The sequence below is a fragment of the Panthera uncia genome, assembly GCF_023721935.1.
Source record: "Panthera uncia isolate 11264 chromosome A3 unlocalized genomic scaffold, Puncia_PCG_1.0 HiC_scaffold_11, whole genome shotgun sequence".
Taxonomy (NCBI): Eukaryota; Metazoa; Chordata; class Mammalia; order Carnivora; family Felidae; genus Panthera; species Panthera uncia.
This window is the reverse complement of record NW_026057578.1, coordinates 22,443,451-22,458,986: the sequence shown is the minus strand read 5'-3', so window position 1 is coordinate 22,458,986 and position 15,536 is coordinate 22,443,451.

Genomic DNA, 15,536 nt, shown 5'->3' with positions numbered 1-15,536 from the left:
TCCAGGACCCTGTTGTGACCATCTGAGGCCCTGGATCATGGCTACTGCCCTTGGCAGCTGTTTGGCTTTTTAGAGGAAGTGGTTACCTGCTCTTATGATCACCTATGGCCTTAGAGATCTGACTTCTCAGCCCAACCCAAGTGGCCTTAGCTCCTGGTCCCAGAGATTTGGCTGCACCTTCCTCCCCCTTCCCTGGCTCCAAGGCCTGGCACTAAAGCAAAGTGAAGATGGAAAGGAGGGAAAGATGGGAGAAATGACAGAGGAGAACAGGGGAAAAAGAAGGCAGGGAGCTTAGCACCACCAGCCAACCTCCTCTGCTGCGGCTGGTGTCAGCCATAGTACCCACCCCTCCCACATACACTTTACGAGACACAAGCCACCTCACCCACACTCTCCTGTGAAGCTGTCAACAGCCTGTGCAGCCAGCAGGATGCAGGATCGTTCTCATGTGTCAGACCCTGAGAGACAATGTGACATGGGGTCTGAGGGGAGGACTTGTCTGCAGCCAGGGTCAGGGGTCATTTGGGGGTTCTGTTGTAGTGGAGGACTTTTCATGACAAGGATACAACTTCAGGCCTCATCTCCAGCACCCATCAGTACAGAGCAAGCATGTTTGAGAAGGGAAGAAAGGAGAGGAGGGAGGGAGGGAGGGAGGGAGGGAGGGAGGAAGGAAGGAAGGAAGGAAGGAAGGAAGGAAGGAAGGAAGGAAGGAAGGAAAATAGATACTGAAAGACATTCCAGGTAGGAGGGACTTTCACAAACTCAAACTCAGGGGTATTATTTGAGTGGTTTTCTTACATAAATTACATCATAATCAAATTATCTTCACATTTTGCTTCTTTCACTCATTTTTTTGACATCTATCCAAGTCTAAGTGCAGCTGTGGTTCATCCATTTCTTCTGCTTAGGAGTATTCCACTGCATGTTAACACCACACTTTGTCCATCCACCTGCTGGCGAATGTTTTGGTGTTTCCATTTCTTCCCCATAAATAGTACTGCTGTGAACTTCCTCATGGACATGCGTTAGTGTTTCTCTGGAAGCAGGCATTTCTGTTTTAATAAACACTGCCAAATTGCCCTCCGAGGTACTTAGGCCACTTTAGTTAGTGATACATCTGACTTCCCATTTGCTCAGTGCCTCACCATCAGTGGATTCATCCATCTTGAATTTTGCCAATCTGCGGGGAGAAAAATGCCTTGTTTTCATTAGCATCACCTGGCTACTGGAAAGGCTGACCTTCATTATCTGATTAACAGTCATCTGAATTTCCTTGTCTGCAAAATTCCCATTCATATATACTTTGCCCAGTTTTTAATGGGTCACTCACCTTTCTCTTATTAATTTGTTAAAGAGATTTATATATGTGGCTTATGAGTCCTTGTTATGCTTGTTGCAAATATCTTCTCCCAGTCTGTTGCTTCCTTTTAATTTTGTTTTTGTCTCCTTTCTTCAGATGTTTAAAATTTTGGTGTGATAAAGCATCACTTTTACCTTTATTTGCTTTTATTTATGACTTAAGAAGGCCTTCCCCACCTAGGGTCAAAAATATATGCTAATTATTCCTTCTAATAATTTTGAAGTTTTCTTTTCTTTTCATAGTCCACATTTAGGTCTTTAATCCACCTGGAATTTTATCTTGGCATGTGGTATGGAGTAGGGATCTAACTTCATTTTTACATGGATAGCCTCTTGTCCCAGCAGATTTATCAAATACTCTGTCCTATTCTCACTGTTTTGAAATACTCTGTTTTATGTTTAAATGCCCATGTATTTATAGATCTGTTTCTGGGAACTCTGTGCTGTTTCATTGATCCCTTTGTGTATTCCAATTCTATACCAATTACTATCTCATTGTTTTTTCAACAGAGGCTAATTAGCACTTGGGATAAGACAATTCTTTCTTGAGCTGGACTGTCCTGCTCATTATAGGCTCTTTATTATCCCTGATCCAATTCTTGGCACTCAATGCCAGGAGAAACTCCCCATACACACGCTTCTCAGTCATTGTTACAACCCCAAATGCCCTGATCATTTCCAAAGATGCTCTAGGAAGGAAGTCCCACCTGCTGCTGAGAACTGCTACAAATAGCTGTCTAATGTGGTTTGATATATGATAGGACAAGCCCCTCCCCCCATTCTTGATTCTTTTTTCATGAACTCTTTCCACTCTGCTTTGCTGCCAGGAATGGAATCCATAACAGGATGCTCTATCAGGTATCTCTGGAGCTGGGTCTCCCTTCAACCAAGGCAACTAATTCCTTTGGGAAGAAGAGGGGCTCTGATTGTTAGAAATTACTGTCTTACTTGTGACCCACTTCTTCCCTGGATCCTGGAGCCCACAAAACACAAATCCCTCCTCCTTGGCCCATCCTTCATTGACCTCAGAGAGCAGACAGAGATTTCCCTTCCATGTCAGCAACTCTCTCCAGACTTCAACTCAATAACTCCAGTTCCCTCCAATGTGCCTGAAGGACTTGGTTTCACTGGCATGTTTAGTTTGATTTGGACACACTGGGTTAGAAGTCCTGCTGTCCTACATATTAGCTGTGTGACTCTGGGAAAGTCAGTTAACCTCTCTGGGCCTCATTTGTTAAATGGATATGATAGGTTCTCCACCTCACAGAGTCAATGAGAGAGGTAAATGATTTGGAGCATGTTAAGTCCTGGGCCTGGAGGGGTTGCTCAAGAAACAATACCTGTTTGTTTGTTTGTTTGTTTGTTTGTTTGTTTGTTTTGAGAGAGAGAGAGAGGGAGGGAGAGCATGAGCTAGGAGAGGGGAAGAGGGAGAGAGAGAGAGAGAGAGAGAGAGAGAGAGAGAGAGAGAGAGAGAAACTTAAGCAGGCTCCATACTCAGCATGGAGCCCAATGAGGGGCTCCATCCCACACCCCTGGGATCATAACCTCAATCAAGAGTTGGACACTCAACTGACGGAACCACCCAGACACCCCAAGAAGTAATAGATGTTAACATCATTCCTGTGATTATTACTTCTCCATGACTTTCATAGTGGTCACTATCCCATGCCCACTCATTAGGTGAGGTGCCCAGGGCTGAATGGAGCACCCAGGTAGGTTCTGGTCAGGACTAAGACCACCACTGCCTCCTCTTTCTGAGAAGCTGAGATGGCAGAGTTAGCTGCTGGGCTGGATTTGGGGATGACAAAAAGGAGTCAAGCCTCAATCCACAATTTTGTTCTGATCAGTTAGCAGGGTGGGCCTACCATCAGTTGGGCTGGGGAGACTGGGAAGAACAGGTTTGTGGGGTCAGGAGTGCAGGCTTGGACATGTCAAATTAGGGGTGCCTGTCAGACATCCAAGTGGACATCTGAGTGGAAAACTGGATACATGAATTTGGGGTGCAGGAGAGGGATCCAGGCTAGAGCTGTAAGTGTGGGGGTCATCAGACTTTCCCATATCTTTTCCTCTGCAATTGTATAGGTGTTGTTTTATTTCGTGTGTTTTTCCCATGAATAGAGCCATATTCTGATCCTCAGCCTGCTTTTATTATGTATCCTATAATTTGGAGATTTTTTTCCTCAGGTCTGTACATAGAGGTGGACCTCATTCTTTTTCACAGCTACATAATATTCCACAGTGTGCCTAGATGGAAATTATGTCCCTGGTGTCCTACTGTGGGACGCTGGCTGTTTCTTGCTTTCCTTTCTGACTGTAATGAGCAGCCATGCAGAGAGGCCTGCATGTGCAGATGGGTGGAATTGCTCTGCCTGGCCTCAGGACTGGAGTTGCTGGTGGCAGCCCCAGGCTAACCCCCACTTTTTTTTATATTTAACCTCTGCACCGGGGCTTGTTTAAAAATTTATTTGGAAAGTTTGAAAACAAATATGTATTGAGCCAGGCCCCTAACTGGGACTGACTTCACAGCTGTGGACAAACCTGTGGACCTTTCTAACCTGGGGATGCCAGCATTCTGTGGCTGGAGAGATGAGAAAGCACGGTGGTTAGCAGGCTGGCCTGGGAGTCAGACGGTTGAAGTCCCAGCCCTGGCTCTTTCTCATCCTGTGTCCTGGGCAAGTTACTTCCTTTCTTTATGCCTCTGCTTTCTCACCCACAATGCAGAGACAACAAGAATGCCCACTCCTCCCTTACAGGGATTGCAACAAATAATGGATGCCAAGTCATGAGCTTGCCTAAGGTCTGTTATAGCTTAGCTAAGTGTTTAGGGCTCAGCACTCTATGTGAACTCTAACATTTACATTTTATAGCTAAAAGTCTAAGTTACCAAGATTTTTTGCTTCATTCCATTGTTCCTTTTCTTTTTTGTATTCCTTTATATAAATAAGAAAAAGGAATAAATAAGAGATCAGGAGAAGAGAATATGTTAGAAATGAGATAATTCCAGGTTATACTTTGCTAAAGGGAGGTAAACAACTTGCCTCTGAGCTTCTTACCAGACAAAGGAAAAAGGGAAATATGAGAAGCAGCAGGACTCACAGTGCCCTTGAAAGGAAAAGAGGCAATTAATGGCTCAAGTGTGTGCAGAGTGACCGTGTCATCAGTGCCATTTATGCAGTAAGTACAGTAACAGTGGGGCCTACTACAACTCTGTTCTCCAAAGGATCTGAGGTTCAGAGGGGCCATGGCTGTGGGACCCTGAAGCCCAGAATACCAAGGGGTGGGTGATGGAGCTTGACCTCTTGGCCTCCCAGTCTGGTGGGAAAGATAGTCAGGACCACATCTACTCTTCTGCATGGCAGAGTGGGCACCATGCTGAATTGGGGGCTCAAAAGTGGGCAAACTAGATGAAGGGACAGTGAATTTCAGTAAGAAGCAGCTTCATGGAGGAAGTGATATCCGCCCTGAGCCTCCAAAACCAAGTAAGAATTTGACCACTGGAGGCGAATGTGGAAGTCATGAGATCCCCTCCAGGTTCTGCCCTGGGAAAGAGTATCTGTTCATGGCCTCTCACAGATAAAGGGAAGTTAGAAACTTGAGTTCAACTGTCCTCCCCGTGATGGGAAAACTGCAGCTGGAGAAGGCAGGGATGAACCTGAAATCACACAGAGAGGCAGGGACATAGCGGGCCTCAAATCCAACCCTTCTGCTTCCCTAACCAAAACCAGTTCTACCCCACCCCCACCCCTACTCACCATGGCTCCTGCTCTGGGTTCTGACTCACCTCCTGCAGGGTCATTAACTACCTACTGCCTACCACGTGGTGTCCCCTTATATTGAACTCCTACATTGTGACTTACAAAGGCCCAGAACGGCAGTCCTAGCTGGGGGCCGGGGGGGCACACCTCTGCTGTTTTCTTCTTTGGTCTAACTGAACTTCTTGTTGTCACAGCTCCTCTCCCAAGATAAGGCAGAGTCCTGGCTCCTAGGCCTCGGTGTCATTGCAAAAGAACAGGCTTGTCCCTGGGTAAGACTCCAGCATCAGAGGGAAGTACCTGCCTGGGGAGTCCTGGATGCACACTGAGCCCCAACTTTGACCCCAGTCTAAATCTTGACCCTGGCCCCAGACTGGGCCCTGACTTTGATCCAAGACTAAACCCTCACCCCTTCCCCAAGCTAAGCCCTGACCCTGGCCCCAGACTGAGTTGTAACCTTGGCCATTGGGAACATGAATATTTGGGGTCAGCTCTTCCTCCCCATAAGTGCTGGAAACTCATCTGAGAAATCCGCAGTAAAGGCCAGTCTTGAGTCTTGACTCAAATTGTACCTTGAGGGTTCTAGCTCAAGGACCTTCCCCCTACACCCTGGCCTTGGCCTCAAGGGCCTGGGGACCAGTAGCCATGGGTGATAGACAAGCCATTTAATCCCATCCACTCTGACCATGAGCTCTGCATCCCCAAGCAGGCTGCCAGCACAGCTGAAACCCTCCCTCCCCCTCCTCCTAATTTGCCTCCTAATTCCCCGTGCCATGTGATCCAAGTGAGGGCTGAGATATTTATAAAACCTGTGTCCTTCATGATAAAGCCAGCCCCAGGGACCAGGGCCAGAGCAGATCTATTTAGCCTCCAAAGCCCCCAAAACTTCAAACCATGTCCACTGCTGAGGGCCCTCATCACAATCCGCCTGCAGTTACAGCCTCCTGCACTTCACCCAACCCAGAACACTGTTCCCGGCAGCCACCAACCCTGGCCGAGTGGAAGGGGCCAGGTGCTGGAGGCCGGCAGCAACTACCCTGCTCTAAGCGCCAGTCTCTCTGTCTGGCAAATGGGAACAGTGGCCCCCGAGTGTTCGGAATGGGGTGTGGGAGTCAGTGAGGGGCAGAGTGCTCAGCACAGGGCCTGGCAGAGAGGAGCTGCTCAGTGTTAGCACCATCCCACCACAACCAGTGCATGTGAGCAAGTGGGCAGGACCCACTCTCACTTTCCCACAGCCTGCCTCAAGGTGCAGAATTTGGGGTGTCTCTGGAAATCTCGGTTAAAATACAGATCAGTCTGGAAGGGTGGGAGCTTAAGGCTGCCCTTTCGAGGAGATGCAGAGGCTCCTGACATCTGACTTCACGTGGTGGGTGTCAGGGCTGGGAGATGGGCAGGGAGTGGCTTGGGGTTGTGTCTCTGAGCAGTCTCAGTACCAACACCACCTTCACCAATAAATCAGGGACCCCAGGGGTCTTCCAGGCCACCCCTGCCCAGGGCAGAACCCCCTTCTCACATTCTGCCAGCATTCCTGGGGCCTCTGCTTGCATTCAACTTAACCCTATCTTAGGCAGCTCCTTGCGCCACTGGGATTTTTCTTAGATTGTACTGAAATCTTTCTCCCTATAATTTCTGCCCTCTCACCCAGATGCTTCCTCTGGGAATATTTATTGTTGAGCCCAGCTGTGTGCACTGGGCTCTGAAGACCCAGGAGAAGAAAGCCTGACATGTTCCCTGCTGTCAAGGAGTTCACAATCCACTTTTAGAGCCAGATGGACCTGGGTGGGTTCTAATCTTAAGTCCACTTGTTACTTATGTGACCTTGCGCAGGTCACTGAACCTCTGTGACCTCATCTGTAAAACGGGTTGCCATGCAGATGATATGAGGTGATGCATGAGAGGCTCCTAGGACAAGGCCTGACATGTGTTTGGAACCTGATAAATGACTGGGTTAGGCGATGCAGGCTTAGGTGGTAGCAGGGCCTCGGCAGGAATAGACACTTGCCCAGAGAAGAGGGAAGCAGCCCATGCCTGAGCAGGGGCATGGCTCTCAGAAGGCAGTGCAAAACTGAGATGTGATCAGACAGACAGACAGAGAGGGAAGGCTCTCTTGGCAGTGGGAACCACCAAATAGAGGTCTGGAGGCTTAATGCCAACAGGCTATCATGGTGGCAGAAGCCTGGGTATGTAGTGGTAGTTAAGGCCACAGAAGCCTTAGTCATGTCACAAAAGACCCTTGTTATTGGGCTATGGAGTTTGGGTTGCAGCCTATGGTCACAGTGGAAGCAGTTAGGTGTTAGGAGGCATGGCCAGATGACGTGGAGGGCTGGTCTGACCCTCCTGATGGATGATGGTGGCCGGGTCCAGACTGATGCAGCAGGGATGGAAAGAAAGGGGCAGATTTGAGAGTTGACCCAGAGGTGGAATTGCCAGAACTGACTGGCCCCTGGGCTAGAAGGGGATGGGGGCTGTTGAAGCAAGAGAGGAGGAGCGGGGCGACCTCAGCATCCAACCCAGGTGCCTGGGTGGCTACTAGGATGTGGACATAGAAGGAGCAGGTCTTCCAGAGGAGATCCAGAATTCAAATGTGTTGAGTCTTGGGTGCCTGTTTGACATGAAGGGGAGGTGGCCAGGAGGTGATGGATCCTCAGGGTTACTGGCCATTCATTCACTCATTCATTTATGCATTCTTCCACTCAACGTACATTTATTAAGTACTACCTGTGTTTTAGGCACTGTATCAAGTCCCAGGATGTTTCAATGGACAGGACCCAGCCCCAGCTTTCGTGGGATTCACAATCTAGAGGAAGAGACAGAAAACAAAATTTATTTTCTGAAGAAAATGTGAGTGACATGAGAGTGAAGGAGGGTCATGTTCTAGATGGGGAGAGAAGTCAGGGAGGCCTCTCTGAAGAGGTAATATTTGGGCTGACAGAGGGAGCAACCACATGAGGATGTGGGGCAGAGCACTCCTGGTAGAGAGAACCCCCAAGTGCAAAGGCCCTGAGGCAGGAAAGAGTTCCCCTATCCCATGAAGGAAAAGGAGGCCAAGTGGGCTAAGGGTTGTGAAAGTGAGGAAGGGGGTTAGGAAGGAGCATGTGGCCTCCGTGAGGAATTTGGTTTTGGTCAAGAACTCAGGGGCAAGGTTGGGGTAGGACTGGAGAGCTGGGGGTTGTCGAGGCAGAATGAGGGAGGGAATGAGGTGCACCAGGGAGAGGGGGTTGAATGGAGGAACCAGTAGCCTAGCCAGGAGCCTGAAGAGGCCTGCAAGTGCCCCCGGGGCCTAGGTGTCAGAGAGGCCTAAGTTAGAATGCTGATCCCTCCCCTCACCTATCTGTGTCTGGGCAGGTGTCCTCTTCACTGAGTTTCCTCTTCTGTTAAATAATGACACTGATACTGTTCACCAGTGGATGCTGACAGCAGAGAAAGGGGCTGTTGAAGTGTGAAGTGCTATATATGTGGGGGGTGCTGTGATGAACTGGAAGTCTAGCCCCTCTTGGTGAGCTGGGGAGGGCAGGGCTGGCTTGGATTTCTGGACTTGTTTCCCCCAAGGTCTCCAAAGGCGGGGCCCCTGGAGAGCACTGGAGAGGGAGCCCACCTTGTTGTGACTGGTGGGGCAAGTCTGGGTGGGCTAGCTGTTGTGTGGAGCTTGTCCCAGTCCCAGCCTGGAGTTGCGGCCCCAGCCCCTTAAAGGAGCTAGTGAGCAAAGTGACAAACCGAGGCAGAAGCTAGCACATGAGAGAGAAGGAAAGGGAGGGAGGCTTTATCTAGTAGCTACTATGTGCTGTACCTTCTGTGGCACTTTATTTATTTTTTTTATTTTTTTTAACGTTTATTTATTTTTGAGACAGAGAGAGACAGAGCATGAATGGGGGAGGGTCAGAGAGAGAGGGAGACACAGAATCCGAAACAGGCTCCAAGCTCTGAGCGGTCAGCACAGAGCCCGACGTGGGGCTCGAACTCACGGAGTGCGAGATCATGACCTGAGCCAAAGTCAGAGGCTTAACCGACTGAGCCACCCAGGCGCCCCTTCTGTGGCACTTTACATACGTGATCTTGAAATTAGGCATGAGTTGGGGTCTCCATTGTTCAGATGAAGAACCAAGACCAGAGAAGGAAAATCACACAGGGAATGAGTGCATTCCAACCCTAGCCTGTCTCTTGGCTAGCCCCAAGGCGGCTGGGGAGGAGACTCAGGGACCCCTCTCCTCACCAGTCCACAGTCTTGGCCCTGGGCCCTACTGTACACACAGGGAAGATTGACTTTGGTGGCTCACCTTCATCCTACATGCCATACTGGCCTTTTCTATTTCCCTGAACCTGTGAATCTCAGGGTCTTTGCACACACTGCCTGAAACACACACACACACACACACACACACACACACACACACCCCTCATCCTGTCAATTCCTACTTATCCTTCAGACCTCAGAGTAAACCTCACTTTCTCTAGAAAGCTTTGCCTTTCTTTCCTTAAATGATCTCCTTGACCCACCTACCCCATCTCCTGAGGAGCTCTGGTCTCTGCTGCCGCTTTCATCCATCTGGGTGGTTTTGTTTATGATCTCTTTCCTCAGGGCAGGGGCCACATTTCTCATGGTTTCCACGGGGCCTAATGCAGAATTGGTCTGCAGGAACTCTGGTTGGGGGGTGCTGCTCTGTACCTTTGCCCTGTGGGGGTATGAGGCTGCAGGGGGTACAGAGGAGTCCTGGCCCTGCCGGTCTTCCTGGATGCCTGCCCCCACCCTCCTCCCGAGGCAGACTCCATGGCTCCCATCTCCTCCGGGGTGTGACGTCAACCATTAAGTGACTTCTGAGCGGAGCAAGGATTGTGTGGGCCCTGTGGTGCATGCCTGTGCACGTGGCCCTAGGTGCACGCACGTGTGCACACGGGCCTCTGTGAGTAATTCCAGCGGTGCTTCCAAGTGCTGTCTCCATGGAGAGGCCGCCCGCACCCGCCCCAGCCCCACATGGTTTGCCTCTGCCACCCTTTCCGGCTCCCCTCCCGGCTTCTCCGTGACCCAGATTTGACCCACCTCGCCTCCCACATCCGCGGGGCTCTGGCTTCTGAAAGCCTGGGGTTCGGGGGCCTTTCCCCAGACACACCTCTCATTCAGGATCAGCTCCAGGTTCCAGCAATGCTCGCCAAGGCCGCGTGGAACCAGCAGGCACAGATGCAACCGCCTGAGTTGGAACCGGGTTCCTCCGCCCTGGTTGTGCTGCCTGAGGATGAGGACGGCCCACTCGGGGGCTCGTCTTTACTATGGCCTGTGGACCCTCCGCTGCCCCTCCTCTGACACACTCCCCCTCCTCACTCCTTCTGCTCCAGCCACGCGGGGCCCCCCGATGAAGCCCCTCACCCAATGCATACTGGCACACTCACAACTCACACTGTCACGCACACGGACATGCTCTCACACTCTGACACGCACACTGACACACACTCAGCCACATACACTAACACACTCCACACACTCACACAATCTCCCCCACTCCCTCTGCTGCAGCCACACAGGACCCCTTGGCTAAGCTGCTCACCCAATACACACTGACACACTCACACTGTCACTCTGACACGCTGACACACTCCACTTGCTCAGACACACTCGGACACACACACCAACGTGCTCACTCCAACACACTTACACTTGGACACATGTTTTCACACTCTGACACACTCAGAAACTCTCACACCAGCTGCACCCTCACTTTTGCACCTGCTGTTCCTCTACCTGGAGCGTCCTTTCCTCGCGTATCCCCAGGGCTCCCCCCTCACTTCTGCCCAAATACTGCCTTTCCAGAAAGCCTTTCCTGACCACTCATCACCCATCTTTTCACGTGCTCTAATCTGCTTCAAGAAGGTATTGTTGCCTGAGGTTACGTCATATACATCTGTCTGTTGTCTGTCTCCCGCCCAGAATGTAAGCTCTATGGGGGCAGGAACTTAGTCTTTGCTGCTATATCCAGAGCCTCGATTGCCTGGCACATAGCAGGTACTTAGCAAATGTCTTATTAAGTGAGTGTACCTAACGCACCCAGCCCAGAGCCTGGCCCTCAGGGGTTGGTAATGTGGCGCAGTTCCTGCCACCATCCTTAACCCTGCGGCACAGCAGGAGCTCAGCACCTGCACACATCTTATCGCTTGGGACCCTCACAATAAGTTCCATGCGATAGGCGCAAGTAGTATTATTCCCACTTTCCGGAGGAGAGTATGAGGCTTTGGAGGTGCCAGGCGTCCCCGAGACTGGGCGGGCCGATAGGGTTAGAGACCAGGCCTGCCCAGTCCCAGCCTTCCAGCCCAGCGTTTGCCACCAGTGCCATGGCCACCACCTGCAAACACGGTAGTCATGGAAGCCCATTCAAATAGTATGGCAGCGGGCACTCCGGTCTACTGTGCCAAGGAGAGAGGCCAGGCGACAGAGGCTGGAGGCCCAAGTTCCAGTCCCAGGTAGACCTGCTCCTTGCTGGGTGAGCCTGGGCTGGCGTCTGCCCTCAGCAACCTGGGAATGCAGTGAGTGCGGTCACTCAGCCATCTCAAGACCTCTTCCAGGTGTAACATTCCCAAGTCTAAGAGAATGACCAGAGAGCATGGGGCCAGGGATCTCCCAGCCCTAAGCCCCTCTCCCAGCGCACACACACACACACACACACGCATACCAGAACCCTATCCCACGAGGGATAGGGATGAGGAGGTTTGACCTCCTTCTGTGATAATCCTAGGGGCCTGTTGAGGACTTGGCATCTCAGAGGCAGCCTTAATCATCCTCAGTTTCTTCATCTGTAAAACAGGGATCCTAAAAGTGCTGCCATCCCAGGGCTGTTGTATTCAAATGATTCAGAGGAAGGAGAATGTGGCCTTTGCGAGCTGGGCCCTTTGAGGAAAAACTCACCAGCAATGACACCCCCTGTAATAGGAAATTGACCTTTGCCCTAGAGAGGAATTGCAGGAAAGAAAAATCCTGGGGCTCTAGACGTACTGAGGAATAACCCATATTTATTCCCATATTTCAGGCAAGTAAACTGAGGCTTGGACTTGGGATGTGATTTCTCTAAAGTGGAATGGAGCAGGTTATGAAAACATCAGTGGTGAGGAGAGTCCCTAAGGGAAGGGTGACAGACACACCTGACCTTTCCCTAGGGCTTCCCTGCTCTCCTTCACCTTGAGGCTCAAGTTCTGTGCATATGGGATTGCTTAAGAGCTTGTTAGAAAATGTAGGTTCTGGGGTTTCATCCTATTTAGACTCAGGTGGGCCCAAGAGATCTGATACAGGTGGTCCGGGCACCCAACCCGAGAAACACCAACACAGAAAATGCAATAGCAAGAAACCAAAACTCTGTACCCACAGCATTCAACTGGCACTACAACCCTCCAGCACCCTGAGCCCTGGGCCAGTCTATTTTGGGGACCCAGGGACACCCCCGTGCAATGCCATCAGAGAGGCAGATGTAGAAGTCGGCAAGCATTCCACCCTGGATTTATTCTGGTGTTCTTTTTCTAATTTCTTTTTGTGTGTGCGCGTGTGTTATTTATTTTTGAGAGAGAGAGAGAGAGAGAGAGAGAGAGAGAGAGAGACACAGTGTGAGTGGGGGAGGGGCAGAGAGAGAGGGAGACAGAATCTGAAGCAGGCTCCAGGCTCTGAACTGTCAGCACAGAGCCCAACACGGGGCTCAAACTCATGAACTGTGAGATCATGACCTGAGCCAAAGTCAGACGCTTAACTGACTGAGCCACCCAGGCACCCCTTTCTCTAATTTCTTAAGTCGTGTACTTATCATACTATTTTTTAGTTTAGTTTTCTAATATAAGTACTTAAGGTTATAGCTGTCTCTCTAGGTACAAATGTTGGTATATTATATTTTCATTATCATTCAGTTCTAAATATTTTCTTATTTCCCTTTTGGTTTCTTCCTCACCCCATGAGTTATTTAGAAGTATGTATTTTAAATTTTCAAACATATGGATGACTTCAGCTATCTTTTGTTATTGCTTTGTGGTTTTAACAAATGTACATGTGTGGGGCGCCTGGGTGGCTCAGTAGGTTGAGCATCTGACTTTGGCTCAGGTTATGATCTCGTGATTCATGAGTTTGAGCCCCACATCAGGCTGTGTGCTGACAGCTCAGAGCCTGGAGCCCGTTTCAGATTCTGCTTCTCCTTCTTTCTCTGCCTCTCCCCTGCTAGGGTCTATCTCTTTTTCTCTCCCAAAAAATAAACATTAAAAAAAAATGTACATATGATGAGGGTGCCTGGGTGGCTCAGTCAGTTAAGTGTCTGACTCTTGATTTTGGTTCAGGTCATGATCTCGTGGTTTGCGAGTTCAAGCCCCACATTGGGCTCTGTGCTGACAGCATGGAGCCTGCTTGCGATTCTCTCCCCTCCATCTCTCTGCCCCTCCCCTGCTCACATACTGTCGCTCTCAAAATAAATAAAAAAATTTTAATGTACATATGATACTATTTCTTTTTTATTTGTTGAGACTAATGGTCTGTCTAACATGACCTAACACATGATCGGTTTTTATAAATGTTGCATACATGTTTGAAAAGAACATATATTTTCTAATTATTGGAGTCCGGATTTTCTATGTATCCCTAACGGTCAGTGTTAATTCTGGTGTGAGCCAAGAGGGAACTCCAGGCCCAGCCTGGTTGTCTCAGGGAAGGCTTCCTGGAGGAGGTGCTGTTTAAAGATATAAGTGGTAGCCTTGTAGGCAATGCAGAAAGAGCATTCCACTGAGAGGGAATGGGCAAAGATGTGCAGGGAGGGAGTAACTGGCAGAAAGAAATGGACTCACTGACAGAACTTGCTAGGAATCCAGGGAAGGTAAGATGAATCTTGTTGAGGTGGCAGGGTCAGGGAGTGATGTTTGTTGGAGTATATATTGATCCTAGGCTGGTGGGATGAGACCAATTTCAACTAACATAGCCACACAAGGGCAAGTCAGGTGGTGGGAACTGTCAGGTTAATAATTTTGATTCCAGCTAATATCTGTTGAGCTCTTAAATGTTTGCCCTGTGCTACATGGATCGACTCAACAGCCCCGTGAGATAGATACCATTATCATTTCCATTTTACAGATGAGAAAACAGAAGCCAGAGAGGTTATACAGCTCAGGTCACACAGCTCCAAGTGGTGGAGCTAAGATTTGAAGCCAGCCATATGCAGTCCAACTCTAGCTCTCATGCTCTGAGCTACTACACTGCTCTTTCCTAGATATGTTAGAAGGTTGTCGGGGAATGACATGTGTCTGGGCTTGGATTACCTGAAACAGGATGGGGCTGAAAAGCACAGGCTCGACAAGATGAGGGTTTTATTCTCAGGAGAACTGGGTTCCATTGCTAACTACTTCCCAACTCTCTGACCTTGGGCAAGACACTTCTGCTCAAAGAGGCTTGGCTTCCTTGTCTGTGCAATGGGCCTGCTACCCCCTCCTCTGCCTGCCTCACAGAGCCATGTAGGGATCAAATAAGATCGTGCATGCTTTGCAGTCTCTGAAGTGTTCTGCATACGTGTGTCATTGCTATCAGGGAGGGCTCAGAATGTCAGGCCAAGAGAGCAGGGCTGCCTTCTGTCAGCAGTGGGGAGCCCTGGGTGGGCTTGGAGCTGGGGAGGGACAGGGAATCCTGAGCCTGAAGCTGAAAATAACCTTGCAGATCCTTCATTCAGCTCTGTCAAATTCAATAAATATTTGTAAGAGTTGAATGAGTTTTGATGCTGAGCCAAATTTCAGCTTATGAGTCAATTCCAGAGGGTTGCATAGAATGCCAGTTTGAGGATTCCAGACTTCATCCATTCCTCCATTCAGTGAGGAAGTGAGCTTTTGATTAGCCATGTCTGCCACAGGTACAGGAAACAGCACTGGCGGCAAGCTCTTTATCTGCCGTTCAGGCTCTAGTCCAGAGGCTCTCATAGAGACAGCGCTGCCCCCTCAGTTTGTTACCGCAGGGGTTGGGCAGGCACTACTAGCATTTAGAAGACAGAGGACTGGGGCTCTGGCCAGCCCCTCACAATGCAGAATTGTCCCACCTGCATCCCACACAACTCTCAAATGTCCTGCTGGCTATTCCAGCAGGCCAAACAAAACAAAACAAAACAAAATGTTTCAAATTCCCTGAGCCTGTCCCCTCACTGTATTTCATTTACATGCATAAAGTATTTTCTGTGCTCTTTCAATATCTCCAGGAATGTGAAACTATTACGTATGCCAAGGGAAAGATACACTTTGCCGGTTTGTCCAGAACTTTACCAAGAATTGGTCACCATTTTAGAAAAATCACACCCCCTCCAGCTCGTGGTGCCTGCAGGATTTGAGTAGCTGATTCAACAGCACATCTTTCTCTGTCTGCATTCAGAACTGTCACCGATTCTGCGTGTAGGTGCCAGCATCTGATTCCTTCGTGATGGTGGAGTAGTGTCCCAGCATTCG